The following is a 20,160-nucleotide window of genomic DNA, read 5'->3' as shown; positions in this document are numbered from 1 at the left end:
ACCTGAACAGGAAAGACCCCACTAGACCTGCTAACAATGTGGAAAGGGGAAGCTCTTGAGGCCTCAATCCTAGACAAAGACTTGCAGGCAACTACGGAATGCTGAGAGTGAGAGAAACTGTCATCCTCAGGGAAGAACAGACCAACTGGATATCTAGTACTATGTGGTCAGCCTTGAAAACACACACATAAGTGACATTATACTGACAGAACAGGTAGTATTTATATATTTAGAGCTCGTACACACACACACACACACACACACACACACACACACATTTAACAACAGTTATGAAAAGGAAGAAGTTGGGGCTGGAGAGATGGCTCAGCTGTTAAGAACACTGGTTGTTCTTACAAAGCAGCCAGATCCAATTCCCAGCACCCACATGGCAGCTCACAACTGTCTGTAATTTCAATTCCAGGGGATCTGACACCCTTACACAGATGTATGTGCAAGCAAAACACCAAAGTATATAAAATAAAAGTAAATAAAATACATAAGTACATTATATACAAAGTACATAGTACATAAATATAAAGTACAAAATACAAAGTACATAAAATAAAAATAAGTACCTTTTTAAAAAAGTGATAAATTGGGCTGGAGAGATGGCTCAGCGGTTAAGAGCACTGTCTGCTCTTCCTAAAGGTCATGAGTTCAATTCCTGGCGACCACATGGTGGCTCACAACCATCTGTAAGGTGAACTGATTCCTTCTTCTGGCAAATGTAAATGCAGATAAAACACTCATATACATAAAATAAATAAATCTTTAAAAAAAAGTCATAAATTTGAAAGAACTATGTAGGATCGTTCATGGGATGGTTCAGAAGGAGGAAAGGGAAGAGGACTTGTAAAACACGATTATGAAATTCAGAGATTTCTTACCTGTAAAGACGATTCAAAGATTTATTAAACATTGGCTTTAAAGTAGATTGGACAGACATAGGTTTATATGCCTTGTAAAACATGATTATGGAATTCAGAGATTTCTTGTTGGGAAGAAGATTCAAAGATTTATTAAACGTTGGCTTTAAAGTCATCTGTATCTGCCTGTGGAAAGAGTTCATTTGTGCCTCTGATTGAGTTATTTTATCTCTGCTGGGAGGCAGGGTGTGGTCATTAGCGCAACACCTGGGGTGAGTTGTCTGAAAACAGCCCAGAAGACAGGGAAGGTACTTGATCATGGAAATTAGGTGAAAGAGCAGAGCATTTCGATTGTGGACAAAGACTCTGTCAAGGCAGCCGTCAGGACCTGAGAGGAAAGTGGGAGACCTCAACTCTGAGGTCAGGCAAGAGACTCTGGGTACCTCAGTTGTGTAATGGGGAGGATGGACCAGAAAAGAGGGCTAAGAATGTTAACATTCAGAGACTTAAAAACTCAATTATGAAATGAAAGACTGAACATTAACCAAAGAGGAGGAAGAGTAGGCAAAATAAGGGTCAGGGACGTAATCTGAACTGAGTAAACCCCTAAAAATGTTAAGGAAGCTTCTCTCTTAGCATTCCTGTTGTACAGGAGAGGATATGCAGACGATATTGAGAAATAAAGGCAAGAAGCGTACTGATGTTTTGATACAAAGTAAGGGCAGTAACCAGAGAAAGATGTTTCCAAAGACATCCCAGGCAGAGGAGTAAATAATGCAGTCATTAATATTGCAAGATTAAGCCTCTCTCTTGTTTTGGGGAGAATTAGAGCGAGTTCATGCAGAATAAAGCAATTACCACACATGAGCTCAACTGAACGTTCCCTGCCTCCCCATGGCATGCGTGGCTTCGTGCCATGAAATCAGAGTAGACCAGACTCAGGAGTGTCATTGGGAGTCCGGAAAATTGTGAGGTCTACACTTCAGGGTGGGATCTGCTTTTTCAACTTCAGGAAGGAATACAGAAGGCTTAGATTTAGCATAATGGGGAGTCTTACATTAAGAAGGCCAAACTGGAAATTACTGGCTCAAATGAAAAATGTATATATATATATCGTGTGTGTGTGTGTGTGTGTCTGTATATGCATTTGTGTGTGTGTAGTGGGAGGCGTTGTTGAATACAAATGAAATGGAACATGGAAAGTCGCTTAACCATTTAAAGATACAATTGTTTCATTAATATTTACTTATACCTTATTAAATATTCATGATGCCTTGCCTCCCTCCTGGTCTAACAGTGCCACATTCATGGCCATCTGTACCAGCTCAGCGCAAGGGAGATCTCAATTAACCATTCAGGCTGACAGCCTCTCAGCGAAGGCGCTGTTACCCTGCAATGGGCTGAAAGCACATGAGCCTGTCTAGAGGCAGAAGCAACAGGGAAACAGAGGTGCCCTGGGCTGGACTTGCGGTCGCACCGAGGCTGCTGCCTTGGCAGACCCTTCAAGAGTACAGACAGCACAGTTTCAGGAGCGGAGAAGTAGGCAAGGGTGCGTAAAGAATCCTGGGCCAAGGGTACCTGGTACCCTGCAGGAAGCAATGGCGAGGTCTGAACAGGACTAGTGTGGGCATCGCTAACACCCTCTGCCGTGCTTTCACCTGCCCCTGTGAGGCTGGGCAATGGGTGTAGCAGTTTCTAACAGAGACTTATCAGCCAGGCAAGGTGGCACACCCCTGTAACCCCAGCACTCGGGGAGGCAGAGGCAGGTGGATCTCTGAGTTTGAGGCCAGCCTGGTCTGCAAAGAGAGTGCAGGACAGCCAAGGCTACACAGAGAAACCTTGTTTCACAAAACAAAACAAAACAAAACAAAACAAAACAAAACAAAACAACAGATACAGACTTATCGAACTAGAAAACAAGGACTAAAAGTTTCTTCCCTTGAAGAACCAGATGGGGTTAGGGCTGGGGATGGAAATTACCACCCACTCAGTACTGCTATTCCTTCCCAAGGTCTCAGGCTCTTTCATGCAGACCATAATGGCTAACAAAGTTAACCTTGGGGTAGTGTCCCATATCTCTTTTCTAAATGGCTTGTCCCTGGAGAACCGAGGCTCTGCTGTACGGTATTAGGAACGGCTAGCCAGTTGGATCGTGGTGTGAGTGTGTACCTTCTGTGACGGTGACTGCACGTGAGTGACATCCCTGTTCATTGCTGAAAATCAAGGATCGGGTGCTGGAGAGATGGCATAACCAGGAAAGTGCATGCCGGGTAAGCAAGAGCTTCTGAGCTTGATCCCCAGTACCCCCATGAACAAAAGCCAAGTTCAGGAGGACGCGCTTGTCATCCCAGCACTAGGGAGGCGAGGCTGGGACTTGCTGGCCACCAGCCTAGACAAGCACTGAGCACCAGACTCAGTTCAAACATTTGGGTGGAACATGGTTGAACATCTTTTGCCCTTCATGTGCATGTACACGTATGTATGTGTGTATGTTTATATGTGTGCATACATACCTATGTGTGCACATACACTTGAACACGTACACACACATACACAAAACCAAATGCTCACTCTTTAATCTTTAAGCCACCCCAGAATGTGTTGGAATTGGGCTGAAAGTAAAGCAGAATCATGACATCTGTAGCAGGCAGAGGACTGCTTCCATACGCATGCCCACGTTCTAACTGCCTGGACCTTTGGATATGTCACCTCCCTTGGAAAAGTGACCTTTTGAACTTGGTTAAATTGAAAGTCTTTGGTGGGGGGGACAAGTTCCAGATTCTTCTGCTAACCGCAATGAGTCCTTGAAAATGAAAGTTAAGGCAGAAGAGTGGACCGGTGCGATACCGCATTCTGGATATGAAGATGGAGAAGATGCCATGAGCCAGGAAACATAAGCAGTCTCCCGAAGCTCGACACCAAACCCAAGAGACAAAAAACTGAATTCTGCTAACAATCAGAAGGCACAGGGAGCGGCTTCTCCCCTTTGCTTCCGGAAAGAAACAAAAGCTGTCGATGCTTAATTTTCATCCAGGGATACTCATCCTAGACTTCTGGGTCCAAACACGACAGATAAATCTGTCTTGATACCATCGTCCATGATAATTTTTTATGAAAGAATCGTCTTTATCTCACACTCCTTACCACAGTTCCAGGTTCTCCGCACCTAGGCCTTGCTCAGTAATCAGGATGAATGTAAAGTACAAAACAAATCACCCTTTCTGTGCCTGGGAAGGAGTCAGCCTGGGCCCTTCTTGTTGCCATCTGCTCCGGAGCTCTTCCAGTTCCCATGGTCTTAATGGGGAGGGCGAGATGCAGAACCCAATTTTTTAATTTGTATTACTTAGTTTGGATCAGCAAATGTCTCCTGAGCTGTGTCCTGTGCAAAGTGAAATCACCTATACGCTGTGTCTTTAAAAGCCGGGGAAGTGCGCTGAGCAGCAGCAGCAGTCAATACCAATTTCCACATCTGGATCGATACCATCGGAGGGCTCAGGAGCTGCGAAGATTGTTTCACACACATACTCCAGAGAGGGAGGGCTCGGGGAGAGAAAGGGAATTGGTTTTAATGATTTCATGGCTCTGAGTATTCCCTCTCTCTCTCTCTCTTTTCTTTAAAAGAAATAAATACATAAAATTAGAAACCAAATTTACAGACCTGTCAGTCTGCATCAAATCCAGTGTCTTTCCCTGACCTGTCACCAAAAGTGGCATCCAATCTAGCAAATGGCCTGATGCTGTGTGCGGGGCTCCATGTATTGAAGGCGAAGGCTCCACAGCGCTGTCCGCAATAACGCAGCAGTAAAGATGCTCATGTTTACAGCAGGCCTCTCCTCAAGGACTTTACCAGGCAGCTTCCTCAATCCGAAAAGATAAAAACAAGGTCCAGCAAAGCCTTCCTCTCCCCCATAGAGAACGGTTAGTGCAGTAGCTTCTGTGTTGTGTCTGCATGCATGTGTCTCGCCAGCAAACATCTAAGATTCATAGGTTCTATGTGGCCTGAATTGGTCACTCTGAATGCTGGCATCTCCAGCATCACTCAGATGAGGAACTGTTTCTTTCTTTTCTTTTCTTTTCTTTTCTTTTTTTTTTTTTTTTCTACAAGGCCTAGTTGCCAAGATAATGCAACTGAGATGGAAATAGCAGAGCAAGGGCGAGGATCAGATGCCATTAGCTTTCCTGGAAGCTTTCCCAGTAGGTCAGGGGCTCCAGCTTTTCTTCCTGTGAGTGGGCATAGCTTTGAGTCCTCAGTGTCATGTGAGGCCTCAGCCAAACATGCTCTCCTGCCACACAGCCCATTAGCTCACCTCCAAAGAAGGCTGACCCTCACTCTGCAAAGACAAACTCACTCTCAGAATGAGCCAACAAAGGAATAAATATGTCCCCTCTAGGCCCTGATATAATGGGGCAGCTTAATCCTCAGCTTGGTTAAATGCCACAGCTACAAGCGTGACCAGCTCAATTTTTAAGGCAGATCAAATGACTTTCAGGGATGGCTCCATGCAACCCCCAGCTGCAAGGCCCGGAGGTTTCATGAAAGACTGAGTTTCCACATAGCGGTTACAAAAATTTTCTTCCTAGACAGCAACTCTTGTACTGTTCTCTCCTTTTTGGTTTACAAAGCATGGCCTTCTGGATGCCAGCCCAGGCTCGGTATACAGTAGTTTCATCTCCTCACTTCTCTGTAGTTGAAGACGGGAGAGAGTCTCCTCGCTTGGGAAGGTAGTTGCTGAAGTGGTTTAGGAAACTGTGAAGCAGGGACTGAGTAGGTCAGCTACCCCCTTGAGTAGGAGAGCTGGGATAGGAACAGGGCAGAAATCTTAAGCCTCTTTTTCAGACTGATGTAGCACATTTCCACAAATAGAATCAGAATCACAGAGTCCTCAGCCCCTAGCTGCCTGATTAAAAATAGGCTGCTCTCTACCTGGACTTCAGCCATCCATGCCTGGGCTCTGTGACCTTCTGTGGGGCCCCCAAGCCTTTGCTTTGCCGGCCACTCTCACAAAGGATAGGCTTGAAGCACTCATTCAGCAGGGAGAGGCCTTCAAGGCAACAAGTCTCTGAAGACATTATGGCTTCTCTTTAAGGGTCGGGAAATCCCCGCTAAATTAATCTTCTCGAAACAAGATTTAAAAAGAGCACAAAATGCCAACCCTCAGTCGAAAAACATGGCATTTGTTCTGGTCATGTTTTCAAACTGTCCACACTGGGTTTAATTCTTCCTGATGTGTGTTTCCTGCTCACCCAATACATTCCAAATCAATTAACAGCAATTAGGAAAGCTAGATATAAAAAGCTGCCCAAGTCTCTCAATAAAGCACTCAACAAAGCAAAAATTTCTGCTTAATAGTTAAATGAATGGCTTTATAAATGTTGTTATTATTATCAGGGCTCGGGAGAGAGTCAGTTAGTAACGTACCTGTTGGCTAGCCATTCAGACCTGAGTTTACATCCTCATCATCCACATAGAAAGTCAGCGTGGCGGCATCTAACCCCTGTGCTGGGGAGGCCTGGGCAGATAGGAGCTCTTTGGTCAGCTAGCTGGTGAGCTCTACGTTCATTGAGAGACCCTGTGTGGGGGAAAAAAATGGAGCTGGGCCATGGTGGCGCACGCCTTTGATCCCGCCACTTGGGAGGCAGAGGCAAGAGGATCTCTGCGAGTTTGAGGCCAGCCTGGTCTATAGAGAGAGTTTCAGGACAGCCAAGGCTACACAGAGAAACTCTGTCTCAAAATAAATAAATAAATGAATAAAAGAATGATTGAGGAAGATTCCTGATACTGACCTCTGCCTTCCACGTTTGCCATGCATCCACAAGCAGCTATGCACACATATACGAACTACATACCCACATTACACACCACACCCAGAGAAAAAATAGTTGCATAGTTGGATAAATAAACATTTTAAAAAAAATATTTATTTATTATTTATACAGCACTCTGCCTGCACACCGGAAGAAAGCACAGATCTCAGTATAGATGGTTATGAGCCATCATGTGGTTGCTGGGAATTGAACTCAGGACCTCTGGAAGAACAGTAAGTGTTCTGAAGCTCTGAACCATCTCTCCGGTCCCCAAATAAACATATTTTTAATTATTCCTATTATGCGACTTCATGTAGATCTAAGGGGAAACACAGAACGTCTCATTGTAAAATGTTCCCAAGAATTCAGCTATAGAGAGCCAAGTTTTGTAGTCAGAGAAAAGCAGCCTAATTCTTCTCTCTTCACAGCTCACTGAAATTGTTCTAGTTTTCCAGGGCATTTAGCCTTCTGGTCAACCACCCTGGGCCTGTTTGAAGAAATGAGTGCATGTACAATATACTGGGGAAGCCAGAAAAGACCCATTGTTTTCTATGAAAGGGGAGCAGGAAGTTGAAAATGTGTCTACTAGTTACTTTTCCAGCATAGTCACCAATACCCAACAGAATATCTAAAGGAAGATATTATTTTGGCTCACAGTTTCAGAGGATTCAAGCCACAGTGGTTTGGCTCTATGTGCTTGTGCTAAACATCCTGGAGGCAGGGGCATTCAGTGGAGAATAGCTGTTCACTCATGGCTGACCATGAAGGAGACACCAGCCGGGAGGCAGTCAGGCATAATATATATCTTTAAGGACCCGCCTCCTGTGAGATCTACTTCCTCCAGAGAGCCAAACTGTTGAAGTGCTGACAATCTCCCAAAATTTTGCCACCTGCTGGGGACCAATCATTCAAAACACTAGACAGAAAGACAATTTCATATTCACTCCCCAGACATGTCCAAGAAGGGATTATCCCAAATGCTCGTTTAAAGATTATTATAGGATGGTTCCCAAATTTCATGGTAAGGTTAATAAGCTTTTACTCATGTGTGACATGTGTCACTATCAAATGTCCTCAGGAAACATAGAGATTATTATTATCTGCTTGTTCCTCAAGGAACTGACTCTTTTGTTTTTAGTACAACTAATAACAATGGCTATAGAGTTTCAAGCAACCATTAAAACAGGGCGAAACAACCAACTGGCTACTAAAATCCCAAAAAGAGACGCTCTGGGTGTGACACCTGGGTTTACAAGGTCCTATTCCTGGTGGCCTTATGACTTCCCCTTACTTTCTGGAGAAAGAGGCCTTTAACATGTCATAAGAAAGGCTCGGTTGTCTAAGTTTTGTTGAATAGCTGGGCACACGAGGCATCTGCTCCGTTTGACGGACAATCTGTCCCCAGGAAAGGAAACGGAGCTGACATAGAAAGAGATCACAGCCCTCTTGCTTTTTCCTGTGTGTGCCTGTCCAGACCCGCTTTCTTTGGGGCCTCGGCGTGGTGCACTCGTTGGGATCAACGGAGTAACATATTTGTTTTGTGTTTTGTTTTCACTCGTTCCGTGAAATTTATTGAGCGCCTACTAAACGCACTGTGCCATGTGCATAGGCGTTTATTTAATTACATCTTGCATCATTTGGCAGATTGATTCCATAACCACAGATTAGTTGGCTGGCATTCTGACTCTCATTTTGCCCACAATGTGCTATGCGGCTGCAAGTTCGGCACCCTACCTCTGTAAGATACCTAGATTTCTTTCTCTGCCGGTTGGAAATAGTAGTAAGCGACAGCTGCTTAGAGGTGTGCAGGGATGATTCACAATCGAGAAAAGGGGAAGCTTGCGAGGTTCAATTATTTCACCCTCAAAATGCCACTCTGAGAGCAGGGCTGGGAAGATTTGTTTTAATTTATATTGCAATAGTTACAGGCTCTTCTAGACTTTCTCCTGATTTCTGTACTTCAGTGCTCTAATTTAATGACTGCTTGCTTGATTTCCAGATTTCAATATCAAAGTGATTAACTTGGATTGATTGCCCAAACTTAAGTTCTTCCCTGAAAGGTCTTCAGTGGCAGTAAATAAGCAGGTAAAAATTCATATATGCCCAAAAGGTAGATGAAAACAACATTGAGAATGAATTTTTTTTTTTAAACAGGATTTCTCTGTGTAGCACTGGCTGTCCTAGACTTGTTTTGTTAGACCAGGCTGGCCTCAAACTCACAGAGATCTGTAATGAAAGTGTTGGTTTCTTTGAAAACTCAGTTATGTTATGTAAATATGTTTTTGTTTTAATCCCAAGTGTGGAATTTTAGTGTGGGCTTTAGTTTGTCCACAGCTAATAATTGCCTCCTGCGGGGGCGTGGTCTTTGTCAGCTTATAATGGCCTGCCTCGTGTATCGTGGAGAGGGGCATGGCCTAGGACTGAGAAAGATAAAGAGGAGAGCCTGGAGAGAGAAAAGGAGGCATGTGACATGTGGCAGTTTGGAGAGGCCAGAGATAGACAGTGTGGCAGCTTGGATAGATAGGAGCTGATGCAGAGGCCTTGGAAGCTTACTGCTTCCTGGCCTGCTTTCTTATAGAACCCAGGACCACCAGACCAGGATAGCACCACCCAGCATAGTCTGGGCCTTCTCGAATCAATCACTAATTAAGAATGAATATTCAGCTTACTTCCTCCTTTTTATTCTGTTTAGGATCCCAGCCTATTGGATAAGGCTGCACACATTAGGATCAGTCTTTCTACCTCAACAAACTCAGTCCAGAAACCCTTCAAGGATATGCCCAGAAGTTTACTTCCTTTGTGATTCTAGATATTGGCAATCAGCTACTGCAGTGGTCGAATAGATACGTGACTCTACTGATCAGAGGAGCATCTGAAGCTTGAGGTCTAAACTGGGGAGGCAGCAGAGAAGAGGTCATTTAAGACTGTTAGACTCTAGGATCATTGCAAACAGAGAAGAAAGAGAAACCTGAGATAAGGGCCCTGGGCGTTTTCCAACAGTTCGAGCTGGGATGAGGGTGAAGTGGAATGAGGGGGCACTGAAAAGAGTGGTCTGTGAAACAAGAACCCAGAGATAAAACAGTGTCTCAGAAGCTGCCTGAAACATTGTGTCATAGAACATTGTGTGTGTGTGCGACTGATGACAAGATGAGACAAAGTGGAATTGGCTAATAATAGGGGTTATTGGTAAATTGTGATAAGAGAGGTAGCTCGTAAAACATTATCGGGGCTAATCGGGAGGGTGTTTATGGAAGACACTGGCTTTTGAATGAGCAAGAGGAATAAAGAGTCACTCTTCTTTGCTGGGGAGGGCAACACCTAAGCAGCTGACCGTCTGCCAGGAACAAGGAAGAAAGGGCATCCATACTCTTTCGGCATTCGGGACATGCACACCTCCTCACACCTCCGAACATCACCACTTCAGGTTCTCAAGCTCTGGAACTCCATCTTATACCAGCATTACCCCATGTTCTTAGACCTTTGTCCTTAAACTGAGAGTGACATTATCAGCTTTCCTGGTTCTCAGGCCTTTGGACTCGGAGTGACCCACATCATCACCTTCCCTGACTCTCCAACTTATAGACCACCTAAGTGGGACTTCTCAGCCTCCACAGTCACTTGAGGTAATTCTCTTTATCTGCATCTACAAATAGCTTCCAACTTTGTACTAAGCAGGTCCTATGTAGGCTTTGATTTTTTTAATATAATTTTTTATTATTATAATTTACTCACTTTGTATTCCAGCTGTAGATCTACCCTCATTCCCTTCCAATCCTGCCCTCCCTCCCTCATCTCCTCCCATGCCCCTTCCCCAGTCCACTGATAGGGGAGGTCCTCCTCCCCTTTCATCTGACCCTAGCCTATCAGGTCTCATCAGGACTGTCTTTCATAGTCTTCCTCTGTGGCCTGGTCAGGCTGCTCCCTCATTAGGGGGAGATGATCAAAGAGCCAGCCACTGAGTTTATGTCAGAGACAGCCTCTGCTCCCCTTATTAGGGAACCCATTTGGAGACTGAGCTGCCATGGGCTACCTCTCTGTGCAGGGGGTCGAGGTTATCTCCATAAATGGTCCTTGGTTGGAGTATAAGTCTCAGAAAAGATCCTTAGGCTCAGATTTTTTGGTTCTGTTGCTCTCCTTGTGGAGCTCCAGACCCTTCCAGGTGTTTCTATTCCCTACCCCCCTTCTTTCATAAGATTCCCAGCACTCTGCCCAAAGTTTGGCCGGCTTTGACGTTTTTAACCGACTTTATTTGTGGTTCCTTAAACCTTTACCTCTCTTCCAACTCCCCAACTTGAGGCAGAAGAGAAAGGTTAGTAGGGACAGGGAATGCAGACCTCTTTAGACACAGTTCCTTGGGGTGATTCGAGTCTTTGTCATCAGGCTATCTAGCAATCCAGTAAGCTGGCAAACCAGCAAACCAGCAAACCAGCGATCCAGTGATCCAGCAATCCAGCAATAGGAAAATCAACAAGGACCACCAGCAGCAGCAGCCTCCTTGGAACATTCTTCAAAGTGTTTTCCTCTAGGAGTGTTTCAAAGCAAAGTGTTCTCTCTCTCTCTCTCTCTCTCTGGGTTCCTATTTATATCTTCTTAGAGTCCACACCAGGATGTTTTTCAGCTGCCAAAACCCACGCCTTATGCATGAGGCAGTTTTCAACTGACAAAGATCACAGGCCTCTCATGAGATTGTTATTAGATATGGATAAAACATTTTGCATCGCACACTTGGGATTACAATAAAAGCATATCTATATACCATAACCAAAACTTTCACTACCGTACTATTCTGCTTAGCTTCAAAGAATAGACGTAGTTAGTGCATTCAGAATTGCATAACCACAGACCATCTTCTCTTCATATATATTTTAATTAACGTTGATTTGGGCATCAGGGACAGTTCTAGAAGGACAGAATTTCAAGGATGAGTCCTCAATTGATTTTTAGGTTTCTAGAGTTGTCTTTCTAATCTGATAATACCTCAAAATACTAATTCTAATAGTTCAGACAGAGTTGGGAGTGCATGACCCAAACTGTCTACTGAAATACACACAAATGCACAGGGTACCCTCCTTATCAACCAAACTTCTGGGAGCCAAGACATTCAGTGACTCAGTACATGATACCCTAGAATATTTGTCCAAAATGAAGGAATACAGTGATTGTAGTTGCTTCTAATGCTGCTGAACAAAGTGATGAAAAGGAAGAGAAAGCACCCAGATACTGAAATTCTAGGGCTCACTCTCTATAAAAAGCCAGAGAGCCGCCAAAGTGTGGCTTCAAGAAGGATCATCTCTTCATTCAAACAGGGCTGAAGCTGTTGAATATTCAGACAACATTTCTCCTTCTGTACTCTGCTGAATCATAATAAAGTTGACTAGATGGATAGTGTTAAGGTGATGACACTGGTTGGGAAAGGCTGGGATGTGGTAAATCAGAACGGACACCTGTGAAGAGTCCAGGGAAAACATTGCATGCTCTTAAATCTGGATAAGCGACCCTCCCACCATCAGCAATATCAAGGTCTTCCAGCAGTAGTAGTCTTTCTACGCATGGCAAATTGACCTCTGTCTGAGAGATACTGTTCGAGAAAACAGTATCTTCCCCTTCAGAGGCAAGTGCCAAGCAAGACAGTGTTGGTTGTCCTTAGGAGCCACACACAATGTCACTCTTTGCTTCTAGATCTGTAACTAGACTCAAGTCTCTGAGTCGCTAAGGTGAGATACGAATTGTGAATCATGAGGAGATGAGCAACCTTCTTTAAGAATTAGTTGATTTTTCTACTGTGCACAGCAGAAATCTGAGGGTATGCATGGGGATAGGTACTGAGGTCACATGATCGGTGGGGAGGAAGCCAACGCCGGATCAGGTCGAACTGATTCATGCTTACTTATGCAGAAATTCTACTTGTGACATTGTAGGTTGGTGGTGAGAAAGAACTGCAAGGATGCAGCTACCTGGCTGGAGCCTGGGTCTAAAGATGTGTGTGCCATCAGCTCATCCTTTTTTTCTTTTCTGGAGAACCTTGACCATAAGAACAGTTGCAAGAACAGTTTCTATGAAGTGAATGCAAGACTTAAGGGAGATGAGGGACTTGGTCTTCAAAGTCTAAGGCCTCCAAAAGGCACCCCCTTCTCAGAGCCTCACACCAAGGGAATAGAATTCTTATCCATGTCAGTAATACTCCTTATGCCCCAAAACTCTGGAAGTAGCTTCTCAGCTCTGAGACACCTCCCACCCCAACCCCAAAGAAAATAGTGTGAAAGATGTGGTTTCGCTAATCCATCTGTCTTTAATGTGCTGGGAATCCATAATGGTGAACTGCAGGGCCCCTCTGGCTCCTTGGTTTTTTTAGCTTACTGGTTATGTCCCTTGACACTGTGACAACAATCAGACCGGAGGAAATGAGTGGAACAGTTTGCCTCGTATTGTTCCAGACTCCTTTCCCTACCTTGAAACACAAACAAATAAACAAACAAAACCGCTAAAAGCAACGTACAAAACATTGTCATTTACAAAGCAAGTTGTCCTTGGGGAGATGCAATCTTGTTAGCAGTTTAGGCTTGCCTGCACAAACATCTGTTTTAATAGCACATCTGTATGGATGCAATACTTAGCTGGATGACCTAGGCTTGCTCTTAGAGAATTTAATGGATTTTTCCCCCTTTCTTATTTTAAATCCCTTTCCCTACACAATTAGTTTGTTGAAAGTGAAACAGTTCTGCTGAGGTCCTGAAAAGGCTGATCAATAGCGGCTGGACTAAGCTATGTGTGGAATTCCAGGTAGCAGCCAGAGTTGATGGAGCAGCGGGTAGATGATGTCACCAGTGTCTGAGCTCTGACGCCAGGAAGCACAGGAATGCTGCCCAGAGGGCCGAAAGCAGTAAGGAGGGCGGCTCCTGGCTGAGACAGATATGCGTACAAAGCTGGGTGTCGGGGAGGGCTGCACAGCCTCTCTGGAGAGGAGGTGAGTCTGGGGGAGACAGTCCCACAAGCCTGTTGTCGGCCAACTGGAAAGGGCCTAGAGACGATGATGGCTAAGGATCTCTGGAGAAATTCTCCTTGGTCACTGGGCTCATTCATCTATTCATTCATCTGCTCAGTGAATACTTATTGAACACCTATTCTCTGTCACACAACTTATGTAGCAAGACAATGAACATGACATAGCCCTTTGTCCTCAAGAATCAAATAGCCAGTGAGTTGGAAGTACAATGGAAGCAGGTAATTACAAAGCGCCAGGACCACTGCTGTGATGGCAATGTATACATTGCCATCTCTAATTTTGTGCTTTAATACCGTATTTTCTATAATTATTGTATAACCCCCCAAAAGAAGACTGGAAGAGAGTCAGCTTCGAGAAGTGAGCATTCTCTCCCGTGTTCCTGGCATGTGAGAGGTGCCCTTTAAGCCCTGAAGTTGAAATTAGGTAGCTGTTTTCAACTCACTGCTCTCACCGACGTAATTTTGAAAGTTCTTGAGGGTAACCCCTCAAAATAGATATTACTGAGTTAACCTAACGCTCGTGATACTACGTATAGAAATAATATTAAGTAGGAAATGAAGTGTATCAACTGGTTCACAGTATAGTGTCCATAGCTCGTACGTGCATGTGAAATATACCCAGATCAGAGGTTAGTGAGCGTTAACGCTGGTCAGTATTTTGACTCAGGGATCTGAATTTCACATAGAGCATCAGCCACCAGCCAGTATTTCGCGGTGATGGTGGATTGCTTAGCACCGCTTAAATGATGATGCTCAGCTGTCATGGGCAATATTTAACATGTGATTCTCAGTATTCCTAAGGGTATGTGAGCATCACCCTTACTTGTCATCTTTAAGATGCCACTCACTAGTTGTGGCTTACCTGTGGTGAGTGGGTTAAATGGTCTCTCTAGGACCCTGCAGTTAGGAGGGAAAACTGAGGTAGGATAAGATTCAGGTCTTCTGGTGTTACTCCCTGCCAAATCAGCACCAAAGGTGAAGACACCCTGTGGGGTTCTGGGCCTGGTTATCTTACTGTGAAGACACGTTTGGTGACACTGGTATGAACTGGAAGAATACATCCTGAAGCCACCAATTTGAAACTAGCTCCTTCTGGTGATGCTGGGCATCCTTTAATGTCAGGGCATAAAGACCTTACTAGCAACATCACCTCTGGAGCCAGGAGACTCGGGTACAGCCAGCTTTGCATCCTAACCACAGAATAATTACTTTCCTTGTGTTTCATAAATGCCACTAAGAAATGCACACCTACCACCCCTAAAGTTATTGGGAGGAGGATTTAATGACTTCATGCATATAACATGTGCAGATCAGTGCTTTTCCCAGAACAGATGGACAAGAGGGAGTCACTTCCTGAGTTACTTTTGCCTTTTCTTTCCCTAGCATCTGCAAAAGCCTTTTTTTTGGGGAGGGGGACTGCTGGGGGTCACATGTGTAAAAATGTGAGGTGCCACAGAGATGAATCCAGATGCTCAGCTGTCTTCTTCCTTACGCCTCTGGGGCCAGTTTACCGTCCGTGGTCGGAACAAAAAGGGGGTAATTCTTGCTAGGCGTCTTCACTCATGCCTGCTCCCTTCATTCACACCTGCTTCCTCTTGCACCACTGGAGTAGTGAGTATTTTGGGGTGACTTCTGAGAGCCAGTTCCCTCTACACAATGAGCTTCCTAACTTTGTTTTTGCAGACTTACTGATAATTTCAAAGTTACATGAAATAAATCACCTAGCATTTTATTTTGTTCCCTAGGACCTTATGGTTTCTTAGGCTCAAGAATATTCTTTTGAGTGGCGGCAGCACTCAACTTTAATGCTAGCACTTGGGAGGCAGAGGCAGGAGGGGCTCTGTGAGTTCCAGGCTAGCATGGTCTACAAAGCGCGTTTCCAGGACAGTCTGGGCTGTTGCCCAAAGAAAACCTGTCTCAAAAATTAAATGTTCCTTTGAACTCTTGTTTCTTCCCCAAGTTGGTCATCAATGACTTAGTGGCTTCAGAGGAAGGATGGAAACACAGGGAACATTATCTTTGGCTCACAGATGCTTCCATGAACTTAGCAGAACTATGTAATCTTGTTGCATGTCTGTAACAAACACATGAGATAGATACTATGATTCACACTTTATTTTAAGGATACTGAAATTCATATTATACAATTCTGCCACTCACTACACTCACAGAACAAGCATACAAGTGAGCTAAGGTTTGACATGACACCGACCTAATTCCAAGTATAAATTTCTCACTATTTTTGTGGTCAAAATGCCATTTTATTACAAAGAGAGACCAAAACAGAAAATGCAAATGTCACTGGGAGAGGGCAATGCAGACCTGTGTTTGTATGAGGGGATAAGATTGTCATCAGACCTCCTCCATTCAGCAACAGGCTTCGGTAAGAGAGGGATCGGAGAGTGATTACATGGTAGCAATTTAAGAATGTGAGAAGGGGTGGGGAGAAGGAGGGGCAATATGTAGATGTGCTTCCCACTGTTGCTGTGACAAATGACCAGGAACCTGGAGGCTTAAAGGACACGCATTAATCAAATTACAGTTCTGTAGACCGGAAGCCTGTCAAGCAGTCTCACCGCGCTTAATGAAGGTGTTGGCTGGCCTGGTTCCTTTCCGTAGGCTCAGGGGCAGAATTTCCATGGCAGAGCTGAGTTCTCTTGAGATTGTTGGATCCAAACAGGCTTCCTTATCAGCTATCATCTGGAGATGAGATAGCTTCCAGAGATCCTTTCTATCTTTGCAAATGGTCCCCTCTCGGAGCCAGTAGCTAAGCTGTTGATCCCTTCTCCTGCTCCAGTGACAAAGTCATTCTTGTGCTTCCTGTTGACCCAGTAGAAAAGGTTCTTCACTTTTAAAAGCTCTTATGATTATATTCTCAAGGACACTCTTTGCATTCCAAGGCCCTCACCATTAGACATGTCTGCAAAATCTTTTCTCAATATAAGGCAGCATATTTTAGTTCAGGTCATTTGGGCATGAGAATCTTTACAGGGGAGGCAAATGGTCTACCTTCTTCATAAAGGAAGTAGGCTTCTGGCTCCTCCAAATTGTCCTTTCCTCAAGGAAGTGTGGCCTTAGGTGGGACAGTTGTGGTGACTCTTCTTCAGTGCTGTCTTTAGTGGACTTGAAAGGTCAGAATGAGGGTGAGGCTGAGAGAACCTCTGAGCTGCAGAGAGACAAATTCTGACCTACCTCCAAAGGGTTTTTTGGCCCACCAGCCTTCCCACTGTCCCTTTAAAGCAATTTGTAGTCTGTTATCCTGTATCATTAACCTAATTAGTGTAATTGCACTCAATTACGTAATCAGTGTAAATACATGAAGAATCCCATAATTAGACGATGTAATTAGGTAATTAATAGATGACGTGGGAAAAATCCATAGCAAACATTCTGAAATGGACATGGAGCCTGCACGAAGCAAGCGTCACTCACTTCCGCATCTTAGCCAACTCTGCCTGTCTGGGAAGAAAACTTCACGAATTAATTAGAAACCAACCCTAAAATTCTTAGTTTAAGAATCTTGTACTTTGTCCTTATACACACCACTTTATTAACATATGTCCATGTTTGTTTTTTTTTCTCTGTATTCTGGGGAGAAAACTTCTCCTATACACCCAAATAGGAAGAAGAAAATCTGATCCAATGTAACTCAGGCTTGACATTGAGTCTACAGAAGGAGACTCCGGCCTTGCCCATAAGGGCAAACTAACCAGAGTGCTGGAGAGTTAGGAGACTTGATGGACAATCGTGCAAGGCTATGTTCCTTGAGACGAAGCTCATTTGAATAATGGTGTCTATTCCTTAAGTGGACCCTGCAACTCTTGGGCGGTGGGGAAAGAGAGTCTGAGGGAACGTGTCAATCCAGCCTCTACACAATACCTTCATACTGACCCCTGTTTGTCTCAATACCCTTTATCCTGAGTCCCGTTTGCTGACATGTCTGTAACCTTGTCTACACAGCAAAATCCTGACTACACCCCTTGAACCCATTCCCATCTTCTGAAATCTATTCTCAAGCAGCCAGAGTGGTCTTAGGTCAAATTTCCCGGTCCAAAACTTTAAAAAATATTCTTTATTTATGTATGTCTGTGTGTCTATGGGTGCCTGCCTGCATGTTTGTGCCTGTGGAGTCCGGAAGAGGATGTGAGATGCCCTGGAGCAGGAGTTACGAGTTACAAGCCACCACACATGGGTCTTGGGAGCTGAAGTTAGGGGGTCTGTAAGAAGAGCAAGTGCTGTCAACTGCTGATCCATCTCTAAGGGCCCTGTTTGAAAGTTCGCCGTGGACAAACCCTACATCATGAATGTGGATTATCAAGCCGTTTTATGAGCAGATCCTTCTTTGCCTCTCAGCCTTTTCTTACAGTCTCTCTCCATTATCTTCCTCTCACATTGGCCTTCTTCCATGTCTTCAGAAGTGGTCAGCCCACTCCCATGGTGGCACTTTCCTTCATGTCCTTTCTTTATCTTGGAACATGGTGCCTTTCCTACTCAAATACTTTCATCCACTGGGACCCTTAGATCCCATTTTAAAGAAAGATTTAGTTTTAGTTTATGTTTGTGAGTCTTTCCCCGCATACCTGTACGCACACCGTTTTTACACCTAGTATATGTGGAAGCCAGGTGAGTGGTCAGATCCCCTGGCACTGCAGTTATAGAGGGTTGTGAGCTGCTAAGTGGGAGCTAGGAACCACATATAGGCCCCCAGCAACAGCCACAAAGGCTCTTAACTATTGAGCCATCTCTTCAGCTCCTAGTAGTATTCTTTCGTTCTTTAACTTAAAATATGTCTTATTTTCCATAACCCCTTTTCTTGCTAATACAACATCTAATGTATTTTTCATGTCTGTTAATATTATTTGAGATCTGTGTCATTTTACTTTAAATTTCGTGAAGACAACAGCCATGTTCGTTTCATTCACTATGAAATCCCCAGCATCTGGTCAGCATTCAGTAGAATCTCAATAAACATTTGTAGAATAAATGACGTGTTGAGAGTAGGGTGTTTTGAGAGCCAGCGGGGAGCTATCACATCAGATGTTGGCGCCATTTGAGGATATAGGATGATGTCTTGATGTAACAAAATATCGGCGGCCAAAAAGGAAGCTGGGGAAGAAAGGGCTTGTTCAGCTTTCACCTCCAGATCATAGTCCAATTATTGAGGAAGGTAGGACAGGATCGCAAACAGATCCGGAACCTGGAGGCAAGAGCTGATGCAGAGGGCGTGGAGGAGTACTTGCTACTGGCTTGTTTCACATGGCTTGCTCAGCCACTTTTCTTACAGTATCCAGCTCTACCAGCCCAGAGATGGCATCACCCACAGTGGGCTGGGCTCTCCCACATTGGTCACTAATTAAGAAAACACCTAGCAGAGGGATCTCATGGAGCCATTTTCTCAGCTGAGGCTCCTTGCTCTCTGATGACTCTAGCTTGTGTCAAATTGATATACAAAAACAGCCAGTACAGACCAGAAGCTGGAATGGGGCTCCGGATCCACAGACAGGTACTCCAACAGCAACACATAGGGTTGGTCTACTGTCTGGAGACCATTGCTTGCTTCTCAGGAGGGCAAGCTAAAAGGCTGCTTGCTCGTATACTTCTTTAAAACCCATGTCACTCCCGGAGAACAAGAAGTCAAGTGGTCTGTTGACTTTCTAATTCAAGGACAGGGCAGAAGAAAAGACCCAGGCTGGGATTTTCAAATTGTCTGCACTCAGGGTTTAATGTGGTTGAACTGGGAAGTGTGCTACATTGTGTCAAGAGACGCTTACACAGGCAGACAGGGGCTGGTCAACAGCTCCTGGGTGTGGACTCTGGGTCTTTCCGAGAGCTGTCCAAGAGAGAGCAAAGAACAGCTTCATGTGCAGTGATGACCGCATTTTGTTTTTCTCTTCTTTTCCATTTACTTCAATCTTCAAGTGGAGAGACTCCTCGTGTTGGCTTTGCTGTTGACCAAGTGTCCACAGGTCATTTATTTGGCTTCTGCCCTCACAGCTGAGAGCTCTTACCACTGTCCTACCTTTCCTGCTGTATTAGTCACTTTTTATATGGATACGATAAAACCGACAAAAGCAACTTAAAAAGGGAAGGACTTATTTTGCCTCCTGGTTTGAGGATACAGCCATTGTAGAGGGCACAAAGGCCTTGTGCACACAGATAAGCAATGGAGAAGCCAGGAAAGTTAAACATGCAGCTTACCTCTTCAATGGAATGAGATGTTGAGCTGCTTCTTCTGGATGTAGTTTACAACCTGGCGATCCTTTACTGTCTGACAAACTAGGCTCAGCCTGTGTCTTCCAGAATTTGTTTTACTTATCCCTAACCCTTTCCCCCTAAACTCGCGAGCATTACTTCTAGGCCATAAAACATCCTTCTGAGAGATGTTATATTTGTGCTTTACAACAGTCTAAGTGACTATTATGTTATCTTAAGGCCAGGAATTATGTTTACTTCAGTCATTCTCCCTGGGCTCTTATCTTGAGTATTG

This window comes from Psammomys obesus, unplaced genomic scaffold (assembly GCF_907164565.1).
Source record: "Psammomys obesus unplaced genomic scaffold, mPsaObe1.curated_primary_1811, whole genome shotgun sequence".
In the NCBI taxonomy this organism is placed as follows: domain Eukaryota; kingdom Metazoa; phylum Chordata; class Mammalia; order Rodentia; family Muridae; genus Psammomys; species Psammomys obesus.
Note: the sequence above shows the minus strand (reverse complement) of the source record.